The 25,727-nt window shown below is 43.4% G+C and overlaps 1 protein-coding gene across 1 annotated transcript in view; it reads right to left on the reverse strand.

The window, feature by feature from the left end:
- traf2a (Tnf receptor-associated factor 2a) overlaps positions 1-25,727 on the reverse strand; it is a 152,935-nt gene that overhangs the window by 69,962 nt on the left and 57,246 nt on the right. The gene's annotated exons all lie outside the window — the stretch shown is intronic.

Consider the following 25,727-nt stretch of genomic DNA (forward strand, 5'->3'; position numbering starts at 1 on the left):
CCCCCCCACCCCCACCCCCAAGTCTGTGAGACAACAAATAGGCTAGTAACAGGGACGCTTGTGGATATAAACTTTTCTCTGTAACAATGGCAGACAAATGCGGACTACTGCCTCCACCTCCAGCCGCTCCAACGGGGAAATCAGTTGGCAAAAGAAAGAATATAGCAGTCCAACGGGGAAATCAGTTGGCAAAAGAAAGAATATAGCAGAAAAAGCTGACACTAAGAGAGAACTCCATGCTGCAAGAGCCAAAACTCGGGTCAACATTGGCTCTGCTTTCGAGTGATGGCGAAGACTAATGCAGCTTCATCCTGAGAGGGTCGCAGAGATACTGTTGGACAGGTATTTTTAGTTTGCCTCCAAGTTTGAATCAACATGGCAGTGCTTGCGGCAGCCTCTGCGTACACCGGCAAAGTAAACGCGTTGCAACAAGAAGTAAATTCTTCAGTGCAATACAGTCAAGAGTTTCAAACAGACTTTAGAAACCGCTGCAGAGATCTAACTCTACAACCGAGAGGGCTCAGGATGTGTAGCAAGCTTGGCCTGCTACGTTGAGCTAGCCCTGAAATGACCGTGGTTTCGTCTGGAGCTGTCCTGACGGGGAGACGCCGGCAGCGCTGTGACAGGACGCAGAAGTGGGGGAAGTGCAGAGGGGTTAGCTCTAGGCTAAGAACCCACCCCATCAAACCAGCTGTTGCCAGAGTCCTTCTGGCAAACGTCCGCTCGCTGGATACGAAAATGGATTATATCCGACTGTGGAGATCCACTCAGCGAAGAGTGAGGGACTGCTGCGTCCTTGTGTTCACTGAGACATGGATGAATGGTAACATATCAGACTCCGGTGTTCAGCTAACGGGGCTAACACTACATAGAGCAGACAGGGAGGCTGCATCATCTGGTGAGCTCCGTGGTGGCAGTCTGGCAATATACACAAACAATTCATGGTGCTGTGATGTGAAGAGGATCTCCCAGTTCTGCTTTCAGGAAGTTTCTGACTGTGAAATGTCGACCCTTTTCATCCTACTATTGCACTATATGTTCTTTCTTATATGTTGCACGAATTGTTTTTAAATGTTTTGTTTCTTTTTGCTTGGGTTATACGAAATGTGATTTCGTTTTTGTGCTGCGCATAAAAATGACAAATAAAGAAGTTCAGTTCACAATGTTACATATGACAGCACAGCATCCAGTTGCTAATGGCTAACGTTAGCCTACTGTAGTGCAGCCTCTGAAACATTAACGTTATCTTACTTGTGCGTTTCCACTTACTAGTAACATTAACGCTACTATCTAACGTTAGCACTGTAACATTATTCTAAAACTCATCAGTTATCACTGACTCCGGTTGAGTTTTATAACTTCGGGGTTGCGTTTGACTGTCTTGATTGTGACGTTACACTCACTCTCCTCTTCCGTGTATCTAACGCTACCTTGCCAACGCCTAAGTCCATCATAGATGTAATGAGGACGTAATGGAGGAGGGGGAGTAGGCCTTTGGAGGAAGGTGGAGTTGCAGGAGGAGGGGGGTGGGACTTTGGAGGGAGGCGGGAGTTGTGGATGTTCAAATTTTTTCTAAGTGTCAACAGTGATGTCCTTCCATCTCACCGCTGCGACCCAGGCCATCCAACGCCTCTTTGTTATCTCCTCTACCTGCTGTCCATAGCCTCTTTTCCAAGTGGGAAACCTAAATAATCTTATGTTGTGGTCAACTTTTCTACCATTTCTTTTGTGTGACTTATTACAGCAGTCTTTCACACAACACAAGTGTCCCATTTCACCAAAGGTAATGCTGCACGCAGACACAATGCTATCTGTTCATATGTTTACAACCCATGACCCTCCAAAATGGTGATTTGACCCACAATACACTGTGTCTATCTCAACAGTACTTCACATGACAAAGACTTGATTCCGCTTCCTGTATATACCTAAGGTAATAAAAACCAGCTCAACACATAGGGACTTAGGTTGGGAACCGGAGGGTCGCCTGTTCAAGTCCCCGTCCGGACCAAATGTGGAGCGTGGACTGGTGGCTGGAGAGGTGCCAGTTCACCTCTGCCGAGTTGCCCTTGAGCAAGGCACCGAACCCTCCAACCACTCGGGGTGCCTGACCAAGGCAGCCCCCTCACTCTGACATCTCTCCACTTTGTGCATGTATAGGTCCTGTTTGTGCATGTGTGTGTATTTCAGACCTGTGCGTTAATGACAAAAAAGAGTGGGGGATTAAGAAAAGTATATAAAAGTATTTAAAAATTAAATTAAATTACACATCATATAATTTTTTGAAAACAAAATGACGTAACAACGGTTAGTGGAGACCAGAATTATCAACCCATTAAGGGCTGGATTCAAAATCACACCAAAATGATGTCCTGGGGATCTTCTCCCAGACCAGGATCAGGGCACCAGTGAGCTCCTGGACAGTCTGTGGTGGTACTTAGTGGCGTGGGATGTATAGATACATAACGTGCCATATATGCCCAATTTGATTTAGGCCAGGGGAATGAGAGGGCCAGTCAATGGCATCAATGCCTTCATCATCTGCCTACATGGCCTACATTATCCTGCAACAGGAGGAACCCGAGGCCCACTGCACCAGCGTAAGGTCTGACAATCACTCTGCTGAACAAAGTGCAAATGCTAAACTCAATTCATTGATGAACAAAGTAACAAGCACCAGTAAGTGATGAAACATTATTGAGTCGGCTAACGGTAGCCCTCCTGAATATTATTTTACTAGTCCATACCCATACCCAATCTCATCGTCAAATTTGCTGACGACACCATGGTGCTTGGGCTCATCAACAACAACAACGAGTCTGCTTACAGAAGTGAGGTAGAACATCTGGCATCATGGTGTGAGAACCACAACTTGGCCCTTAACGTCAAAAAGACCAAGGAAATGATGGTGGACTTCCGCAAATCAGGCCGATCCATCCCTACTCCACTCTCCATTGGGAGTGAGGTGGTGGAGAGAGTTACAGAATTCAGGTTCCTGGGTGTGATTGTGTCAGAGGACCTGACCTGGAGCATTAACATCAACTCAGCTGTGGGAAAGGCCCAACAACGCCTCTTCTACCTGACGAAACTAAAGAGTACTAAAATCCCTCAGCAGCTCATAGTGAACTTCTACCATTGTGCAGTCGGTAGCATACTGACCTACAGCTTCTTAGTGTGGTTCTCCAGCTGCACTAAGGCTGAGCAGCAGGCCCTCCAGAGGGTGGTAAAAACAGCAGGGAGAATCATCGGGACCAGTCTCCCAGAGATCAGCACCATCTACACCACCCGCTGTCTGCGGCGGGTACTAGGGATGGGCATCAATTTTCGATTATCGATGATTGATTGTTAAGGCTTTTGATCGATCACAAATAATTTTGATCGATAGTCGCAGTGTTTCCCCTACAATGCCTGGCATAGGTCCAGCGAGCCACCGTGCCAACGAGACCCCCGCCCGGCGAGTCGCCGTACCAACGAGACCCTTCCGCCCAGCGAGCACGGCGGCTCGACAGGCCTACGAAACCCCCGCCGGACCTATGCCAGGCAAAAAATCAGAAACAGACGGAGGCTCTCATCGCTCTCCAAAGCCTCGGCGGCTTCCCTTGAGGCCTCTGAAAACACTATGCCATTGAAAGTCGGAGGTTTTGCTGAAAACTGAAGCCTGTAACTCTGGCTGGCAATGGTTGTAAACACCCACGGGTGAACTGCGCATGCGCGCCATTCTTCCTCTTTGGCCTGGGGGGTTGAAGCTCAAAACTGGGGCAGCCGCGCTCTCTTGCGGCGACAGTCTGCACTGCACTCTTTTGTTTTCTATCTTTTGAAATACTCGCTTATCAATTAATCGATAATTGATCGTTAATTTTTTTGATGATCGAATAATGAATTATGATCGTTTGCCCATCCCTAGCGGGTACACAACATCCTGCGTGACCAGCATCACCCTGCACATCACCTCTTCCACCTGCTGCCCTCTCGGAAGAGATACAGGTCCATCCGCGCCAGAACCACCAGACTTGCCCACAGCCTCTACCCTCAGGCAGTGAGGCTACTAAATGAACAGCCCTCCCCCTTTCTGCCCCCCATCCATCTTCACACATTCCACCACTACAATCACTGTGAACTAGGTCTTGCATTGCTGCAGCTCCCACACAACATTCCACTCACCTCCGTCTACTGCCCCAACCCGTTCTGTTTCACACAGAGGATGGCAGTTGAAGACTGTACCACTGCACTATTCTCTCTTGCACATGAGTGACCGATGAATGTCTATTTCTGCTGCTGTAATGTTACTGTCCTTAAATGTCTGGGTATTTGTGGTTTTGTGTTTTTGCTGTGCTGGACTTTATTGTCATATGCATTTAATGCACTTTTTAATACTTCTGCTGGGCTTCTCTGGACATTAATGTCATATGCACTTTTTGCACTTTCTAAAAATACTTCTATATCAGTATTAAGTTGCTCATAATGATATCTCGTTGTTATTTATAACTGTGCTATTATGACAATGACAAATAAAGTATTGATTGATTGATTGATTGAGTGCACAGTTGCCCACGTACAGTTTCACATGGTGTGTGTTTGGGATACAGGTCACAGGAAATTGCAGATTAAATAGTCAACTGAACCCATTAAGAGGAGCAATGTATTCAGACAGACAGAATGGCTGACTGACAGAATGACACACTGACAGTTTCTATGATTATGTGCAGCATACCATACCATGACGTAGTCATACCAAAAATTAGAAAGAAAAAAAAAACCTTCGGCCACAGGGGGAGCCACAGTGATCGGTCGCATTTTTGCCATTTTTAAGCATTTTTCTGTTGTTATAGCGCCACCCAGTTGCCAATTAGAGTTAAATTTCTCCAGTCACCTTGAGGCATCCTGTTTAGTAAAGAAACAGAAATTAGCTCTCTAGTGCCCCCATTTTGTTTGATCAGGTCAATAATGGAGGGGTCCCCTCAGATTATGTGTGGTCATATGTCTACAAAGTTGCGTGGTGATCGGTGAAACCCTTGAGATGTTATACACCCTTATGTGATGAGCCACGCCCTCCGCAATATTCACTGCTTTAGAGGGAACTTTAGATATTGGTAGATTATGTTCACTGAGTTTCATGCAGATCGGTCAAACTTCCTAGGAAGAGATCAATTTTAAGTGTTTTTCAAAAAATTCAAAATGGCTGAAAATCTATATAAATGGAAGTTATAGGTTCTTGAGGCACATATGTGCCTCATGAGGAGAGGCATCTCTGTGCAAAGTTTCATGTCTCTACGACATGCAGGGCATGAGATATGCCCATTCAAAGTTTGCAATTTCAATCAGTTGCTATGACATTTTTTTTTATTTCTTTAGTTGTTCATTTTATTACAATAAATTACATATAATTTACCATCATCAACCTTGTCCTTTCCCATATTTGTCACAGCCAAGGAACCAGGTTTTGACACTGATGTAATGATCCCTCCCTTTTTTTATAGGTTCCTTGGATGTGAACAGGAAGCACAACATTGCCATGGAATCAGGGAGTTACACTACAGATCGAGACACTCTCTAGTCACAGTTAGGGTACAGGGTGAGTGCGGAGTCAGCAAGGGGGAAAACAATTGTTTCCCCCAGCCTGTTTGTGCTGGAAAGCACGGTTCTTAATCTCACAAATTTACTTTAGATATCACTGATAAAATTCACGGCAGTAGCTCAGTCCATAGGGACTTGGGTTGGGAACCGGAGGGTCGTCTGTTCAAGTCCCCGTCCGGACCAAAAATATGGAGCGTGGACTGGTGGCTGGAGAGGTGCCAGTTCACCTCCTGGGCAATGCCGAGGTGCCCCTGAGCAAGGCACCGAACCCCCCAACTGCTCAGAGCGCCTGTCATGGGCAGCCCACTCTGACATCTCTCCACTTAGTGCATGTATAGGTCCTGTTTGTGCATGTGTGTGTTCGGACCTGTGTGTAATTGACAACAGAGTGAAAAATTGAATTTCCCCTCGGGGATTAATAAAGTATATAAAATAAAATAAAAACATTAAATTAAACAATCAAATACTGTTTGGATAAAGCTTTAGATCTTTTTTTTTTTAAGAAACAGACCTGAAATTGCTAAACCAACCCAATTCCATGTAAAATATACAGTAATTTTAGCATGTATAGAGCCAGCATATTTTCACATCTAACTGAGTGAATTGAGGGTTTATTTCAACCAAACCAGAGTTGGTGATTGTTAAAGTGATGGTAAGACAAACCAAGATGGTTTCTTTCAGGGTTTTGTTTTTGTTTCTGTTGACTTAAATGAAGTGTGTTTTATAATGGTCAAATTCCTGTTTATTTAATGGAGTCTGGTAAGGATGAAGATAGCGATTTTGGGTCGGGGGATCTTAAGCTTTAACAATAAGGATCTTCTCTGTAGGGCTCTTTTCCACAATCTTACTAATCCATGGCTGTCAAAGACCAAAACAAGCACTTTTAGTGGACATAAACTGACTGTGTGAACATGTCCACAGTGTTTACAATGTTGCATGGACACTGCTCTCGCTCAATACTGGACCAATTTCAACATGTTGTTCCCATTTGTCACTTAAGATGCAAAAATATGGGGAAATAGGGTCAAGGTGGAAAAATACCCATAAATTCTGGACTTTTAGGCTTATTTCATGTGCAGAAAGCCACACAGCAACTCTCTGGCAAGGTAGCAAATTCTTTGTTTTCCCCAGGCAGCAACCTCTAGGGCTGAAAACTGAAATCAACACGAAGTACCATAAGCTGCAGTTCCTTTAGTGGCCACTTGAGGCTGGCCCCAGAAGCCAGTCAATCCAACAAAAACAAATATGTTTACAGCCTGTTACAAAAATGGTTTTGGTCTCTGTAGTTTATTTTACTCTTCATCAAAACTGCAAGGTTGTAAATTTTTATATAACTCTCCCATTTAGATTTTATTAAGGCTTTAACTTACACATAATTAAGGGCAGATTACTTTGAATGACAGGCTGTCTGCTTGATCCACCCTCTCATCCAAATATGGTCACTTCTGGCTCAAAAAAACTAGAATGGCAACAGCCAAAATGCTATATCCAAAGCTAAAAAACAGGAGTCCACAAACCTGTGGGTAACATCACGGCAGCTACGTCCATTTTATTTACAGTCTATGGTTTTCCCCCCATGACATAAAAAGATGTGACATTTTGTGGGTGTTCCGTAAAAACTGACTGTATCTATGGGCTACACAAGTTGTTGTTTTATTTTATTTTATTTTTTTCCTAGAATGGCACTAAAAAATTTCGCGCTGAAGATGTATTTCATTGGTCGTCCGCCAAAATTGGATCTCTGGTCGTAGAAGTCTTATCTCTGATAATATAAGGATATGACAGTTAATATGTAAATTAAAGTTCACCTCACTATTACCCCACCTCAAGAACAGACTAGGGGAGACACTCTGTGTTAACTGGAATATTCCTTATCAATATTTAATACATTAAAAAGGCTGCAAATAGCGTCTCCAAGGTTTATTAAGTATTACAGGCCCAGTTTGTAAGATTTATGGGGAATTTAGTGGCATCTGGCATTGAGGATTGCAGATATGCAACCAGGTGAAACTTCTACTGGTTAGAATTCCTTCATTGTTCATTGCTCAGGAGAATTTTACTGGGAGCCAAATTATCTGCTTTACAACAAATGGTGATTTAAAACAGTAAAAACACTGAATAAAGCAGTTTCACATTTTTTAAAAATCTGTGTTTTTCTGACACTGTTCATCGTAGAGGGGCTACTACCTACAGTGGCTGACATGAAACTGCAAATAGCCCTATCTGGAGCCAGTTGGTTTGTCTGTTCTGGGCTAATGTACATAGTGCTGCAACATGGCGATCTCTGTGGATGAGGACCCGCTCCCTACATCAATATAAGAAGCTTAATCTTATTCATTTGCTCTCTTGGCCAGGTCTCCCTTAAAATAAGATCACTGATCTCAATGGGACTTACCTGGTAAACATAGATTAAATAAACAAAAAAATAAAATAGAATTCTGTAGTAGAGAAAACACAAAGATTCTTATTTTTAGGTTATTATACACAAAAGACACTACTTAATAAATTATATTCCATTTCTGCTAATGTATCCCCCCAATCCTTCACACCAGACTTTTAATTTTACTACATTATCATCATCATCATCATCATCATCATCATCATCATCACCACCACCACCACCACCACCACAACCACCTTTATTACTACTACTACTACTACTTTAGGCACAATAATAATAATGTACAGTTAATGCTGAGCCGTAATGACAAATGTCTAGTACAGCAGTAGAACACCATTTTTACGATACAGAGTATTTATTGAAAAACAGCAGGTAGCCCAGTATCACAAATCACCAATTTGTCGCAGGGGGCTTGAAAGTTCTTGATATTTAATTTGGTTAATACACAGTCACATTACTCCAGAAAAAAAGACGTGTTTCTGAGGCCATACCCATCCTTTGAATGAAAAGTCTATGTAGATGACTAATAACAAAATGCAATAAAAAGTAAACCAGTGCTTAAAGACAATGAATATTGCACAAAACCTCAGGATGGTAGGTCCACATGTAACAGGAAATAACATCATGTACCCAAAATTAACCAGTTGACATACTGTATGGTTACAAAGTACATTGTGTCAGTCAGACTCTGAAGATAAGGATGACAGCGGTGCTCATTTAAAGGAACTCTTACCTTTCTTGCATTTCACACAGCACTTAGAAAAAATTTGACCATCCACATCCTACTCCCCCCTCCTCCATTACGTCCTTATTACATCTAAGATAGACGTAGGCATTGGCAAGGTAATGTTAGATACACGGAAGAGGAGTCAGTGTTGACTGACGAGTTTTAGAATAAGGTTACAGTGCTAATGTTAGATAGTAGCGTTAACGTTACTAGTAAGTGGAAACGCACAAGGAAGATAATGTTAATGTTTCAGAGGCTACACTACAGTAGGCCAATGTTAGCCGTTAGCAACTGGATGCTGTGTTGTCATATATAACGTTATGAACTGAACTGAACTTCTCTGTCATTTTTATGCGCAGCACAAAAACGAAATGACATTTCACATACCCAAAGCAAAAAGAAACAAAACATATAAAAACATTTTGTGCAACATATAAGAAAGAACACATAGTGCAATAGTAAGATGAAAAGGGTCGACATTTCACAGTCAAAAACTCCACATCCTGAGAGCAGAACTGGGAGATCCTCTTCACATCACAGCACCATGAATTGTTTGTGTATACACCACGGAGCTTACCGGATGAAGCAGCCTCCCTGTCTACTCTATATAGTATTAGCCCCGTTAGCTCAACACTGGAGTCTGATATGTTGCCATTCACCCATGTCTCAGTGAACACAAGGACGCAGCAGTCCCTCACACCTCGGTGAGTGGATCTCCACAGTCGGATGTAATCCTTTTTCGTGTCCAGCAAGCGGACATTCGCCAGAAGGATGCTGGGAACAGTTGGTTTGATGGGGTTAGGCTGAGAACTAACCCCATCAAACCAGCTGTTCCCAGCATCCTTCTGGCAAATGTCCGCTCCGCGCTTCCCCTGCTCCCGCTTCCTGTCACAGCGCTGCCAGCGTCACCCTGTCGGGACAGCTCCAGGCGATACCATGGTCATCTCAGGGCTAGCTCAACATAACAGGCCAAGCTTGCTACACATCCTGAGCTCTCGCGGTTGTAGCGTTAGATCTCTGCAGCGGTTTCTAATGTCTGTTTGAAACTCGCGACTGTATTGCACTGAAGAATTTACTTCTTGTTGCACCGTAATTATAGTTTATACCCACAAGCGTCCCTGTTGCTAGTTTATATCCACAAGCGTCCCTGTTACTAGCGTATTTGTTGTCTCACAGACTCGGGGGTGGAGGTGTGGTGGGGAGATGCTACGCGAGTGGTTACGTCAGTCGGAGGCCTCCAGGAGAAAACTTTTTTCTTAGAACCATATGAGAATGGTATAATTATGAGTTTTTATTTCTGGTGCAATTCACTTACATTTTAGTGTACCATCAGCTTATTAATAGCATGTTAACCTAAACAAAGAAAAGTGTAAAATTCCCAGAAAGGTAAGTGTAGCTTTAAATGATTTCACAAACGAGCACAGGCAGTGACTAGTATTGATTAATCAATAAGGATTAATGCATCAACACTAAAAGTCATTCTTTGTACTTCTACTCTCTGTAACATTTTGCTGATAATACTTCTGTATTTTACTTGTGCAAAGTGTTGAATGCATGAATACATTTACACTGAGGTGTTGTTGCTTTAACTTAGAAGGATCTGACTTCTCCCACCACTAAAAGTACATTTTTAGTGATATCTTGCTCATAAAAACTATTAACTATTACACACTTCAGCAGAAATAAACAAGATATAATCAAGACTGCCTGGTAAATTAAATAAACAGGAATACTGCAACAGTTACATATTGTTCTATACTATAATAAGTACAAGTAAAGGTAATATAACGTTAGCAAAATACACTGCTACATGAGCTACTGAGCCTTACTGTCAAGTCGCTATACTTAACATTGTTTACTGCTAACCATAGCAAATACATTCATGCATGAGTCAGTTCATTAAAAAACACTTTGAAATGGGGAAGTTGAGTGTCCATCCCCTGGCTTAGATGGGAAGGGTGAGGTGCACTGCAGTTGAGCTTGTGATTATCACCGAGAGATGTGTTTTCCTCTACACAGTTTGATATGGAATGGGGTGCACTTCACTTCTTCTGCACTGCCGTTTTTTTTAAATACATATGCTCAGTCCTTGAGCACTTAGAAGGTGGCCAAGGTATCACTGCTGGTCCTCCCTTCTAATGCTGCTTTTCTTCTAGCAAGAGCTGCTGGTTTTACACCAATCATTTTTGAAGACTGGAGATTTTTTTTATTTCAGCTGTGGCACCTTACCAAAGCAATGCAGACACAATGCACAGCTAATGTGAGGGAAGTATCATCAATTTTGCTGTAGGCTTCCAGAAAGGCACAGACTGGTGTTGTTGAGTTTATTTGTGATACTTTTGTAGATCTGCTGAATCATCTCCTCAAGGTGCTCTCCAGATGTGCCTTTAGGTAAAACACAAAACACCAATAAAAGGTAAATTATTTTGGCAACTTAAAAAAAAAAGAAGAAATTTTTCACAGTCAACAGAAAATACTGACAGAATAAGTTTATATTAATCATGTTTGTAACTTCTGACAGGGTTTCTCTTGCACTGGGACTGCCTTTGCCTCACTGGCTGCTGGCTCCTTCTCACTTACCACTGCCATACTACTGCACACTCACTCAACTGCAGTATTTATGCTGTTACATACCAATGCATATCAATACTATTTATTTTAGTTCTTGATAATAACATTCCAAAAGGAATGCACATAAGAATAAGTAAAAACAAGGCATTAAAACAAAAGGGGAAAACAAAAGGAACACAAAGGCTACAGACTAACAAAAGGTGTAGGCTTATGCTAAAGCTTAATACGCCTATCCTTTTTACTCCGCATACTAGGTTTAGGTTATACAAAAATTACTATTACTGCCTCACAGTTGTATGCTCCCTCTGATTTCAAACAACTTCTGAATACAGCTGGGAAGCAAATTATCTTTTGCTTTATAAAATTATACACAACCCTATAGTATTTGCTCCTTTTTTTCACAGGTTTAAGTTAAAGATCTAAGACTTTTTATGCACTCAATAGATATTTTTCTCTCAAATTCTGGTCACGAATGTAAAATAAAAAATCTCTCCAAGATAATCCATCCACCTGACAGATGTGGCATATCTAGATGTTGCATCAACTCTAAATGTCCACAAGATGATAAGCATGCAAGATGAGCTTTTCTCAGACAGCTTCTAACATTTTGTGCAGAAATTCTTTGGTTGTACTAACCACTAGCATCAGCCTGGGGTGGCTGCTCTCAGACAACCTTGTATGTGAAAACGTTGGATATGGAGGTGGTTACGTGTGGTCTGCTTTTGTGAGGCCAATGGGATGTACTTCCAAATTCACCGCAGATGGCTTATGGGCGTGAAATAATCATTTCGATCATGGGCAACAACTATGGTGGACATTCCTGCAGCCAGCATGCCAATGGCACTCTCCCTCAAAACTTGTGACATTTGTGGCATTGTGTTGTTGGGGTCTACTAACGGCAGGTTGGTTATTAAATTAATTACTTATTAGGGCTGCTCAATTATGGAAAAAACCATAATCACGATTATTTTGATCAAAACCACTATGCGGCACACGTGATGACTTATATTGTTTACATGACGGCATGTAATTTCTGTCTCTACATGGCCGCACGTTTACAATTCTCCTCTGCTCTCTGTATTGCGCACGGCGGAGTTCGGCCCCGATGCGCACGCACGCACACACACACACACACACCAACCTCTCTCGCTCTCCCTCCCTCTGCCATTTTCCGCACGCTGTTTTTGAAATCTTCCACGATCACCTACCCCTCGCATTATTCGTAGTTCACCTACTTGACTGGCTCGTGGAGTGAATAGAGGAGAGGAGGGGATGGGGCGGTATTGCGCATGCGCGGCTTCCGTAGAAGACAAAATAACATCTCCAGCATCCGAGAGCAAAAATCCCTCGATTTCATTCATTTTGAAATCATTTGACCTCAAAATTGTAATCGCAATCACCAGACGATTAATTGCACAGCCTTATTATTTATTGTAATTAACTGAGAAAATACATTATTAATGTAAATCAATAATTCCGAGGCACCACCCTGGGATCAGGAATCAATGACCAACCTGTATTTAGTCAAAAGGGGAATCTTCGTCTAGGTTTGTTAACATATATAAAATATTAAAAATTAAACAGGTTAGAAGGCGTGGGCCCAAGCACTGACCATCTCAACCAGCTGTTGATACAACAAACAATGCACAAATAACCACAGAGGACTGCTCTAGTGAAGTCACAAATGTTTATTAAAGCACTAATCAATCAACCAATCAAGCACTTGAATTAATAAACACACTGGACTGATGAACTGTAGACACAGCAAATCAAGCCATGCAAGTGGATCTGTGTGTGTGTGCGTGTGTGAGGGGGAGGGGCGACAGACAAAGAGAAAATGGCAGACCCCCCATGACTTCATGGGGGTCACACCACCACAGACCTAAAATGGCGGACGCGAACACATCACGCCAGGTGCTGATAAGAATAAGGCGGGAAATTTGAGCAAAACAATGTTGACAAAGCCGCTGGCTCCACGTGCTCCTTTAAAGTACGCACAACATGGCGTCTAGCGGGACTGAAAACACTGTATGCTCTAACAAAGTAGCCGTGCTTACACGTGTGTGTGGAGGCTGTGGTAATGGTGAGTTCTCCTACGGAGTCGCTAACAGGGTAATGTGTGATTTTACCACAGATATAGGTGTACGTGTGAGTGTAGGTTTGTAAGAGAGGAAAGAGAGTGAAGAAAAAGGAGGGCAGGCGCTCTGAATTGGCATGGGGAAAAAGCAGCAGCAGAGAGACACAATGGTGGCTTTCCTATTTCTCAGGGGCAAATAGACGAACTGGGGTCAGTCTACTGTCCGCTGGTCTTTCCAGATAGAAATGCAGCGTATTGTGAATGCACGGTGGTGCAGACTAACGGCAGGTTATCCACCAAGTGAGCAACAACAAATCGGCTTGCAACAAGCCCAACAACAAAACAGCAATCAAACATTTTAAGTCCACAGCAACAGTTCAGATTACCTGCTAAATGTAAAGTCTCTGCCCAGACTAAAGCTCTCTACCTCGTTCCGTTGTTGCGGGATGAGTGCACAGGGCCGCTGTAGCATCCTACAGTGGGATGAATGGGGATGTCCTCGATGTGGCAGAAGAGGGATCAGCGGAGTCGTGTGGATTGAAGAATCGGGGTCTTAGCGGTTTCGTCTTCTTCTGGGAGAAAGGGTTTTCTGTAAACTCTCAAGGAAGGCGACCGAGGTTGTATAATACATCTACAATGCTAACATACACCCATTTCTAATGGGTGAAGCCTTGGCCTGGAGGAGAGGTCATCAGGTGGTCCACCTTCTCTGGGTGTTTCGACCCTTAACCACAACACCCTCCAGTTGGCGGGTCAGCAGTGATTGGCAAGGTCACTGCCCCTCTCCTCCTGGCTTCCAGTTTGTGTCCTCTCTCTTGTGCCAGAGCCAACAGGAGGCTCTCTCTGACGCTTCTCCCAGCCTACGAACGGCTGCTTTCCTCAAGTGGCCTCTCAGTCCAACCTTTGTCACTAGATTCCACACAGATTGAGCTGGGAATCCTCGACATCCAACTTCCACCGTCATCAGCCATGTTGTCCACCCCTTATCCTGGCAGTCTTGGACAAGTTGCTGGTATGTGGCTTTTTTCCTCTCTGCAGCTTCCTCACAGCCCTCCTCCCACGGCACCATCAACTTCACCAGGATGATCTTCTTTCCCTCTGGAGACCACATGATGAGGTCGGGTCTTTGAGTGGTGGACAGCACCGCCTCTGGGAAGTGGAGTTTCCTCCTGAGGTCAACCTCCATTTCCCATCCTTGGGCTGACTGCAGGAGATTCTGCTTGGCTTGGCTGTGGGCGACAGGTCTTTGACCCTCTTTCACAAAGGCAATGGTGCTCAGCAGTGGCCTTGCTTTGGCTGGTTGTTTCTTCCTCCTCTCCTGCTCCAGGATGTCTGCGAGCACTGCCAACACCTTGTCATGGCGCCACCTGTATCTCCCCTGTGTCAATGCGGTATTGCACCCTGACAGAATGTGCGCCATTGTTCCTTTCCCGCCACACAACCTGCACATTGGGTCCTCCCTCATCCCCCACCTGTGCAAATTGACTGGGGTTGGTAAGGTGTCATACATTGCTCGAAGTAGAAAGGATATACAGAAGGGCTCCAGCCGCCACAGTTCACTCCATGTGATGGTTCTCTTGGGGAGGTTCCACCTCGTCCAGGCGCCTTGAGTTGCGAGCTCCATGGATTTTGCTCTTCTCCCTTCTTCCTCAAGGTTTCGGACTTCATCCTGGATCATGGTTCTCTTCTCCCTAGGGGTGGACTTTGACCACTGCTGGAAATGTGCTGTACCTAGACCTTGTCTTCCAGTGCAAGGGTTTCCGATGATGTCTTTGGTCCTTAGAGAACATTCTGCCTGGTTAATTGCCGTGCTGGTGGCCCACTTACGGCCAGATCTTGTTCTGACTCCTGCTTCCCTGGTGAGTTGGTCTTGAGAGTCCCTATATGTCAGGGACAGTCTGCACTTGGCGACTTTAAACTCCTCCACCACTGATGACAGGGGAAGCTGGAGCTGGCCCGACCTTATGTAGAGCCCCAAGGATGTAAAGCTCAGGGGTATTCCCAACCATCTTCGAAGGTGCTTGTTGAACTTCCTCTCCATCTCTTCAACAGTTGATAGGGGCACCTCATAGACAGTGAGAAGCCACATGAGTCTCGGGAGCAGGCCATGTTGGTAGATCCAGCACTTGTATTTCCCAGGAAGGCCGGACTTGTCAATCCTCTTCAACCACTCTTCGATTTGTTTTCCGGTGTTGGAGATATTGTTCTTGTCTGACAGAGAACCATCATACCACTTTCCAAGGCATCTAATTGGGTTCCCCTGGATTGTTAGGGATCACTTCTCCTTGAACAAGTAGCTTGAACCTTCCAGTTGTTCTTCCCTTTTGGATCACCAGGCTCCTTGACTTCTTGGGCTTGACGACCATCTTTGCCCAATTGGCCATGCGATCCAGTTCTGCCAAGACCCATCTTGCCTGTACGTGAGTTGGTGTTATCACGGTAAGGTCATCCATGAATGCCCTGATTGCTGGCTGTTGACATCCTGCAGCGGTCTTCGGCCCTCTTGACTTTGTACTCGCTGCAGAGATGATCAGGTTCATTCCCATGATGAACAAGATGGGAGAGATTGTGCATCCTGTCACTATCCCCTTCTCCACTGGCTGCCACTTTGTTGTAAACTTGGCGGACTGGAATCATAGCTTGATGTCTCTCAGGTAACTGGTGATCATGCCCTGGATGTTATGTGGGATGTGGTAGTAGTCCAAAGCAACTTGGATCAAGTTATGGGGAATAGACCCATATGCATTTGCAAAGTCAAGCCAGACGACTGTTAGGCTGCCTTTCTTCTCCTTTGCTTCAGTCAAGCCAGACGACTGTTAGGCTGCCTTTCTTCTCCTTTGCTTCTTGGATGAGTTGGCTGAGGATCCCTGTATGCTCCAAGCACCCGGAGAACCCTTCAATTCAATTCAATTTTCAATTTTATTTATAAAGCCCAATATCACAAATCACAATTTGCCTCACGTTGGCTGAGGACCCCTGTATGCTCCAAGCACCCGGAGAACCCTTCGACACCGCCCTTCTGGATAGGTGTTAATATATCCATTCTGGGTCATGAACGCGCTCATTCTCTTGGCAAGCACAGAAAAGAAAATCTTTCCCTCCACACTAATGAGGGAGATAGTTCGGAACTGGCTGATCTGTGTGGATCCCTGTTCTTTGGGCACAAAGCGCCCTTCCGCTCTTCTCCAGCTTGTTGGAATGGTTCCCTTGGACCAAATTACCCGCATAAGCTTCCACAGCCTTTGGAGGAGCTTAGGGCATTTCTTGTATACTTTGTATAGTGCACTTTGAGATTTGTATTCAAATGTAAAGTGCGTTATAAATAAAATCTATTATTATTATTATTATTGTATGGTATACCACTGGGACCTGGAGCAGAAGATGATCTTGCATGCTTGACTACCTCTTGAACCGTTCTCCATGATGGACACTCTGTGCTGAGGGATGTGGTGGGTGGGTCGATGTTAGTAAGCCCATGATCTCCTTTTAGGGCATCGTCTCTTGAAGGGTCACTGAATGTCTCCTCAACAGACTGCTCCATCTCCTCTTTGGAACTTGTTAGAATCCCAGACCTTGCCTCCCCAAGAAGTGATTTGGTGAAGCGGTAGGGGTCCTTTATAAACTGGGCTTGTGCAGCTTCCTGCTTCTTCCGCCTCTCTTTGAACCTCTCAGCTCTTCTTATTCTGATGAGCTGCTCGTGGAGGCTGGCTGTCAGCTCTTTAATTCCTTCCCTTTCTCCTGTGCTTGCCAGTTTGAATTGCTTCCTCAGGGTCTTAATCTCCTTCCTAAGTTGTTTGATCTTTCTTTCTCTTCTGTTGTCCTGCTTTTCTGGTCTGGCTTTGTTCTATTTCCTTGGCACTGTTCCAAACCGTTCTTTTGCCACATTGAAGGTGATGGCTGTCAGTGAATCCACCTTCCTTTCTGATGATCCTGCTTGAACCGCTCCAAGCACCTTGTCCAGATCTTCATCTAACATGGACCACTCCTTTCCATCACTCATCTTGGGCCACTTGATTCTTTCCCTTGTTGGCTGGGGTGGGCTTTCTGGAATGGCATTGGAGGCTCTCCTTGTGTGATCTTGGGGGATTGCCGGCACTGAGAGATCACTAGGACTATGGTGTGCTTCCTGCCTAGGGTTCTCCTGCGTCTCACCAGACAGTTCGTCTGAGCGGTGTGCCTGCATCCGTCCTTGTCCACACGTGGACTTGCTCTGGTGTATTTTGAGCCCTCTTGCGCCTTTGCAGATCCTTCCGCAAATGCATTTCACTTCCGGTACCTCCCCTGTCAAGGTGGTTTGTCTGAGCCTTCTCTGTGTCACTGTCCTTGTCATTGCCATTGAATCTGTCCTGGTGAGCCTCTCATCCTCCCCCCCTCTCGGGAGACTCTGGGGGTATTGCTCTTTTGTCTGTTCTGTAGCTTGCTTGGTGCCCTCTTGCGAGTGCTGCAACAGGGGTTGCTGGCCCCTGTTACCCCGCCAGTCTTTCCTGGAGGTCAACTATCTCTCCAGCGTCACCGACCTTCCTCGGTTGCCATCCAGACTTTCCTGGAAGTCACTGGTAGCCCAGGGAATTCAGTTGTATAATACATTTACGATGCTAACATACACCCATTTCTAATGGGTGAAGCCTTGGCCTGGAGGAGAGGTCATCAGGTGGTCCCCAACCTTCTCTGGGTATTTTGACCCTTAACCACAACAATTAAATTCACAGGTCAATTAAATTCAAACATTTGAAGTGCTCCCTTACAGTAACTTGTGCGCAGAAAGCCGGGGATTCCTTCCAGCAGCTCCTCACACGGGGATTGTGGGGGGGCGATGGTGCACAGCAGCAATTAAGGTCTTGGTGACGTCAGGGGGATTCCGCCTCACTCCAACTGGATCCGGCCGGCCCAATAGGGAGCAGGAGTTTGAATTTTGGAAGTGAATTACACCTAGGTATAATGGAGGTTTGGCGTGCTTCTATTGTTCTCAGACTCGCTGGTTTGTGAAGTCCTCTCTATTGTTTACAAACGCATGGTTGAGATCCCAACAGTGTCGTGTGATCAAACGGCACATTTTTGAGAGGCCTTTTGTTGTGACCATCCCAAGGCACACCTGTGTAGTAATGATACTGTTGTAATCAACAGATCAACAAAAATCTCAGACAATATGAACAACCCAAAGAAACTATGGAAATCCTTTAAGGAATTGGGGTCCGGTAATTCAAACAACAATAAAGCTACCAACATCGGGCTTAATATAAATAATGAGCTGGTTTTTAATAAACATCAGGTGGCCAATTATTTTAATAACTATTTTACATCTGTAGCCAAAAAACTGGTTCTTAAATTACCGCCTCTTCCTGGCTTATTTGGGATTGATCGAGTCAAGTCTTTTTATGCCAATTTAGGAGTTTCTAAAAATTCCTTCTCTTTAAAAAGGGTCACAGTGGAGGTGATGGCAAAGAGACTTTCTGAACTTAAATGTTCTAAGGCAACTGGTCTTGATGGGATATCTCCTCTTTTTCTGAGAGATGTTGCATTCCTTATAGCCCCCTGCATCTCACACATTTTTAATTTTTCTGTTGATTTGGGTGTGTTCCCAAATGACCTGAAGATGGCCAAGGTTATTCCCCTTCACAAAAAAGGGAGCACTAGTGACCCAGGGAACTATAGGCCTGTCTCAATTTTGAGTGCAGTTTCAAAAATTTTTGAAAAGGAAGTCAATGAGCAGCTCTCTGACTACCTGTGCAGGAACAACCTCTTATACAAATTTCAGTCAGGTTTTCGAAAATCTTACTCCACTGACACCTGTTTACTTTACTTAACCGACCACTTAAGAAAAGAAGTTGATAATAAGAATCTGTGTGGTATGGTGCTACTGGACCTCCAAAAGGCATTTGATACTGTCAATCATTTCAGACTGATCAGTAAGCTTGAGGCCTTAGGTGTATCCAGCTCCTCCTGCTCTTGGTTTTTGTCTTACTTGTCTGAGCGTTATCAAAGAGTTTGTGTAAACGGTGTCTTTTCAGATGCTCTGCCTGTCGAGTGTGGTGTGCCTCAGGGCAGCATTCTGGGCCCTCTTTTGTTTTTGGTGTACATTAATGATATGAAGGATGCGTGTTCATGTGATTTATTTTTGTATGCCGATGACTCGGCACTCCTTGTCTCCCACAAGGAACAAGATTCCTTGGAGAGAATTTTGAGTGCTGAGCTGTCGAAGGTTAATTCATGGCTCATTGATAACATGTTGTCTTTGCACCTAGGCAAGACCGAGGCTATTCTTTTTGGCTCCAAACACAGGTTGAGTAAGTCCTCGGTTGTCAAGGTCACACTAAATGGTGAGACGGTATCTGCTACCTCATCTGTCAAGTACCTCGGCTGTACTCTTGAAAGCAGTTTGGATGGTAACATTATGGCTTCCAAAGTTCTTGGCAAGGTCTCTGGACTCACTAAATTTTTAGCAAGAACCTCCAGATTGCTTGACAGGGAGTCAATGTTAGTTTTAGCTAACTCTTTAATTTTAAGTCATTTTGATTTCGCCAGTACCTCTTGGTTTGAGAGTTTAACTAAACTTCTCAAAGGCAAGCTCCAGGCTGCCCAAAACAGGCTTATGAGGGTGATTTTAGGTCTGGGCCCCCGGTCACACATAGGTAGGAGCCATTTTAAAGAACTCAACTGGCTTCCAGTTGAAGCGAGAGTCACTTTATCTAGGCTGTGTATGGTACATAAGATCATTTATGGTGCTGTCCCTGCTTTTTTAATAAATTATTTTCAACATGTTAGGGAAGTACACAGTATCTCTACAAGAGCCAGTGTTGCTGATGTGCGCTTGTATAAGTTTAACTCTCTTATCGGTAAGGGATCCTTTTCTTACATTGGGGCTTTTCAATGGAACGGCTTGGATTTGGTTATTAAATTAGCCTCCAATTTAAGACGGTTCAAATTTCTTACAAAAGACTGGCTTTTGGAAAAGGTTCTTATGTGAAAATTGCCTCAGCTATTGAAGATGTATCTGTCTCTAATATGATTGTTCCCTTCGTTTCTTTATTGTGACCATGGTTGTGTATGTTTTTGTATGGTTTTATTGATGGAGCTTTAACCGCCGCACATGTGGGTTGCCACCTTGTATGTATGAGGACCACAATGGAAATAAGTCCTGGACTTTATTGTGTTTTTATCCTCGATTGTGTTAGCCAACGTGCATGGGTAATATGTACTCTTGTGTTTTATGCAATCTAATAAAACTAAACTAAACTAAACAACATCTTGATATGCTACATCTATGGGGTCAGATCAGTCTCATAATGAATGAACTCACACAGGGTTTTTCACGAATGCACATGCTCTGGTTCGCAGTTGTATTTCGGACTCACTAATGCACACGATCTGTTTCGCAAATGCACACGCTCTGGTTCACAAATATAATGTTTATGCAAACTTGTAATATAAATTCGGAAATGCACATGATCTGTTTCGCAAATGCACATGCTCTGGTTGACAAATCTAATTTTTATGCAAACTTGTAATATAAATTCGGAAACGCACACGCTCTGCTTCACAAATCTTATTTTGAGGCACACTTGTAATATAAATTCACAGATCATGCGAATCGCTGAATGTGCATTTACAAACTGCTTCTCATTTGTGAACCTCTCTACATTTGTGAGAGAAATCTGTGTGATGAATTTTGAGACTCCCCTGACGTCGCAGGTCAACGAACGTCACCATTGGCTGATAAATCTGTCAATCAAATTTATGATTCTGATTGACAGATTCATCAGTTAATCAGGTGTGTTCGCTTTCAGCCAATCGTAAGGCTCCTTACATTTTCTCCACACTTTTAAACCAATTGCAGAGCTACTGAGCTACTGTTTGCAGTGTTCAAACAAGACGCGCTAGACTGAAACAGTGGAAGAGACATGGATCGATCTCAACCTGTAAGTAACACATTTATCTTATTATCCCCTCGTTGTAAATCATGCAATGTTATTGAATTATAATGAGTTGAAGCATTCTGCTTAGCCAAATAACATGTTTGAATGAACATAAACTATGAATACAGCCTTCCCGCCTTTCCGAAAATTGACCTCCATTCTTCTTAATGGCAGGGTTTCTCATTTTTTCTAAAGCCCCCACTATTCCCCATATTGGGGACAACCCTCCATTCTGAAACCCCGCCGTTCCAACCCCCCACCCCCACTCCGAAATGAATTGTCTTTGTTGCTGTTTTATTAGGGGTTTTTAATCATTTAACATTGTGTTGTTTACTGTTGCCATGACGACAAGGAAGTAGAAACGATGTTGAAAGTTATCATTTCAACCCAAACCATGATCTTTTCTTAACCTTAACCAAGTGTTTTTTGTGCCTAAACCTAACCAGAACTTAACCGTGTGCATTTGTGAAAAACCCTGCGTGAGTTCATTCATTATGAGACTGATCTGACCCCATATACACCTGTCAGGTGGATGAATTATCTTGGAAAAGCAGAAGTGCTCATTAACACAGATTTTAACAAATTTGAAAACAAACTGTTAGAGAAATATATAACTGAGTGCATAAAAAAAGTCTTAGATCTTTAACTTAAACCTGTGAAAAATGGGAGCGAACAAATAAATGTTGCATTAAAATTTTGTTCAGTACACATTATCTGTGATATTCTTATCTACCCCTCACTATTATTTATATGTTACCTCTGTACATATGTACATTACGCTGCACTTAACTGCTTCTTGCACTTCTGGTTTGATGCTAAACTTGGGCTGGGCGACAGAACTTTAACGGTAATTAACACGTTACAATTTTGCTTGACAGAGATATACTAAGTATCTGATAAAGCTTCAATATAATTAAACCACCCATATAATTAAACCACTCATATGCCCATAGAGAAGGGCATTAAAGCACCTATAATACCAGTTGTCATCAGCCTTTAACCAGAGAAAGAGGAGAAAGAAAAAGCAGTAATAGTAGACAAAAGCGGCCACCAAGCTAATGTGTACGGTATGATTATAACGTTACAACAACATTCAACACAATCATAAAGTTATTTTTTGTGTGATTATTTTGACCACAGATAACAGCACTGGGCTACCCCATGATTGAATTTGCCACACAATGTTAGCTACAGCATCTGTATAGTCGACTCATCTAATGCTCATCTTAAGTTAGCAAGTAGCAACAGGACTAACTTGCAGCTATTTCATTGGAATGATATGACATCACATGACTAAACTTAAAATATATATTAACTTGTCAATAAACATGATTTCTGTTTGAGCATCGTCAAAGAGATTTTCATCTGCAATGAATGATTACTTTGTATCATCATAGTTCGTCTTTTGTTATTGTTCTGATTGAGAAACAGCAGAAATGAATACTGTGTTTAAAACATGTCGAGAAAATACTGACCACAGTTGAGATTTTTCTTTTGTTCACATTGTGAGCTTAAACATTTATGACACGTATTGTTACGTTTTAAACCATCTGGAAGAGTTTGGCATGCTGCTGACCAGAATTAAAGCAACACTTACCTTTCTGGAAATTCTACGCCTCTCTTTGTTTAGGTTAAAATGCAATTAATAAGCTGATAGCACACTAAAATGTAAGTGAATTCCACCAGAGATAAAAACTCATACCATTCTCATATGGTTCTACGAAAACTCCGACCAACCGATTGGCCGAGCGCCCTGACTGTCTTCCCCACGTGGAGGCCTCCGACTCACGTAACCGCTCACGTAACATCTTGACTCAGGGTTCCTACATTTTAAGGCAAGTTAGATTTAAGACTTTTTTAATACCCCACTTCCGGTTGAGGGTGCATGGAGTAGAGACGTTTTAACCTCTAGCTCCTGCTATATTTATCTTTAAATACACCCCGTCTGTGAATAACTACCTGGCAACCATCTGAGATTCTGTTTATTACTTTCATAGCCGTTTTCACCTCCTTTTATTGGTAACGATGGCTCCCAAACCGGTCAAACCGAGCAAAAAAGCAGAAGCTGACACTGCTGTTAGCAAAGCTGATTTAGTCACTATACTGTCAGACCACAGATTAGCTTTGCTCTCCGAGCTCAAAACATAGTTTAAAGAACTGAACGAGAAATTCGATGGGCTCCAGACGACTGTCACCGATCACCACAACAGGTTAAAGGAAATGACCACTTTAGAATGAAAATACAGACAGTACTTACTCACCCTCATGCCAACAAGAAGTCCAGTGTAGTTTTTCACAACAATCCACAAAACTCGTTCGGGGTATCGGAGGATAACAGCTAGCCAGTTAATCCATACACTTGAAGTGTATGGAACTCAAGTCCAAAATCAATTTTGAAAATGTAATAAAACTCTGCTAATGCATTTCAAAAATGTCAGAATGTCTCATCCGTCGTAATCCAAGTGCCCTGAAGCTTGCATGCAAAATGACTTGAAAAGACAACTCGCGAGACTCGAGAATAAGAATGTCTCTGAACGTTCTCGAGTCTCATGCGGGTTGTCATGGAAACACAGCACACCTGCAGGCTAACTGACCACGGTGAGAAATTATGCTATAAAAGTGGAGTAAATTATGTCTTCAAGTGTAAAAAGGGTGAGGGTGAGTAAGTACTGTCTGTATTTTCATTCTAAAGTGGTCATTTCCTTTAACCTCGTTGGAGGAGAACGCTGAGACTCTTCACCAGTGGCTGGAGAAGGTGGAGGCCTCCTATGGTTCGCTTCAGGCCGACAACCAGAGGCTACAAGCTAAGCTAAGTGACCTAGAGGGTAGGAGCAGGAGGCGTAATGTCCGGCTGGTCATTGGTGAGGAAATGGTCTGAGGAGACCAGCATGGCACTGGGGACTGTTTTGGAACAACTGACTGGGGAGTGCTGTGCAGTCCACATGGGGAGGACATTGACAGTTTGACTGACTGCATCACAGACTACATAAACTTCTGAATGGAGAACACGGTACCGATCAGGAAGGTACGTTGCTTCTCCAACAACAACAAGCCATGGGTGACCCCTGATCTGAAAGTGCTTCTGAATGAGAAGAAGAGGATTTTTATATCAGGGGACAAAGAAGAGCTCAGGAGGGTCCAGAGGGACCTTAAAAGAGAATTCAGGAGGGGCAAGGATAGCTACAGGAGGAAGATAGAGGAGCGCCTTCAACACAACAACGAAAGAGAGGTGTGGAGTGGCCTGAACACAATCTCTGGCCACAACAACAGCGGGCGGGGCCCAGAGTCCGGAGACCGGGGTGGGCGAATGAACTGAACTGCCAGACATTAAAAGATACAGCACATGCTGCAACAAATTTCACTGTCCGTTGTGCAGCTCAACAGTTTATCAACCCACTAAGTTGAGCCAAGTACAGGCTCATCTGGATAGCCACTTCACTCATGCAGTTGTCCATGAAGGTAAGATTTGGAAACGTCTCTCAGAAAATGCTAATAAAGTTACCATGTGTCGGTCTATGCATTAATACCAGATATGCACAATAATGACATTTTCCTGACAGATCTGGTGGTCTTGATGGCTGTTCCTCTGATGACGGTGTTTAGGATTGTCAGTTGTACACATATAACTTGTCCTTTTCCACATGTAATAATTTATTTCAATGTTGTTATTAAGACATGGCCAGAGATTTGCTTTCTGAAGTAATGAGGCCAGAAGCTTGCTCCAGGGAACTCTTCAGCCAGTGTACAGAATGCCAAAACGGATAGCCCCAACTGAAGATGTCCCCGCTCACATGCAGGCAGTCAGTGACCGTACCCAAAATGAAAAAAGACTTATGGACTTCATCATACAGTCACAGGGAGCAGCGCAGCATTTGGTGGTACTTTGATAACTATTACATTTTACACACTAAATAACTGAATTGATTCACCCTCTGCCATTGTTAGGATATTATACATAACATAATATCATAATTATATTTGTCCTTTGGTTTATTTACAGGATGTGCTTAATGGAAAGCCATCTAAGTGGTTTCCTCAGAAACCCTCATACAAGGTGCCTGTGTACCTAGACAGTGAAGAGCAGCAGGACACCCTGTTTGCCTGTCTTAAGGGCGTGTTGGAGAAAACACCAACAACACTGAGCTTTACCGATGTGGTGTTCTTTTTCCTGAAGTAAGCATGACTGTGTAATGCATTTCTGTGTGGTTACTGATTTTCAAAGCTTCCCCTCTCACTCTCATTTACATATATCTATACATATATATAGATATATACAGTCAGGTCCATAAATATTTGGACAATGATACAGTTGTCATCATTTTGGCTCTGTACACCACCACAATGGGTTTTAAATGAAACAATGAATACCTGCTTAAAGTGCAGACTCTCAGCTTTCATTTAAGGCTTTTTTCAAAAATGTAGTATGAACCGTGTAGGAATTACAACCATTTCTTCACACAGTCC

Source organism: Epinephelus moara, chromosome 8 (assembly GCF_006386435.1).
Source record: "Epinephelus moara isolate mb chromosome 8, YSFRI_EMoa_1.0, whole genome shotgun sequence".
Lineage (NCBI taxonomy): Eukaryota > Metazoa > Chordata > Actinopteri > Perciformes > Serranidae > Epinephelus > Epinephelus moara.